Consider the following 966-nt stretch of genomic DNA (forward strand, 5'->3'; position numbering starts at 1 on the left):
GACAGTAGGCGGGGCTCTGACATCACAAAGGGACCCCTGAAGCGCCACCCCCCCCCATGCCTGAGTCTGGGATGACACCTGAAACCTCAGCCACCAGCAGTCCCACTGAGGTCCTCCCACCTCCGCGCGGTCAGAATTCCAGGCCGGCAGCCCTGCCCGGCCATGCTGTCTCATGTGTGCTGACAAAAGTCCCCCCATTTAGCTGGGATGACAGTTGGGGATAGAATGTCCAGAAGCAGGAGAGCCCATAGACTCCTCCCCACATTCCGGAAATACCCAGCCCCAGAGAGCTGTTGCCATTATGTGAAGATGGGTCAGAATAGTGGTTACTTTTGGGGGGAGCTGGTGTGAGGGAGGAGAGAGGCTGGAAATGTCTGCTTTCCTGACCTGGGCGGGGGGAGGGGGGCGCTACACAGGTGCCCTTATAGCTTGTGCCCTGTGTGTAAGCTGTGAGTCACAAGTCTCTGTCCACGCGGCCATAGCGCATGATTTCAGCCCGGAGGTGGGAGTCATTTCTGAGCACGCAGGATGGGTCCTTTTTCTGCTCCAAATCCTCAGGGCTCTTGAGGTGGGGACATGACGCTGGGTGATCCGGGTGGGCCCTAATGGGGACAGGCCCGTGACTGGAAGCGTTCTGCCCTGGAGTCTCCAGAGGGAGCACAGCCTGGCCAACAGGGATTGAAAAGTTTGTGGTGCGTCTGAGTTTGACTCAGGTCATGGTCTCACTATTCAAGGCCTCCCCCACTTGTGTGCACTCGCACACGTGCTTGCTCGCTCTCTCTCTCTCTCTCTCTCTCACACACACACACACACACACACACACACACACACACAATAAAAGCACTTCCATCCAGCCCCTTGCCTTCGGTCGCCCACGCTGGCCTTGCTCTTGCTGGAGCCTGCCAGACCTGCTTCCCATCTCCGTGGAATTCTCCCTCTCGCCAGCCCCCCAGCACATCCTTACCC

This window comes from Crocuta crocuta, unplaced genomic scaffold (genome assembly GCF_008692635.1).
Source record: "Crocuta crocuta isolate KB4526 unplaced genomic scaffold, BGI_CrCroc_1.0 scaffold16, whole genome shotgun sequence".
In the NCBI taxonomy this organism is placed as follows: domain Eukaryota; kingdom Metazoa; phylum Chordata; class Mammalia; order Carnivora; family Hyaenidae; genus Crocuta; species Crocuta crocuta.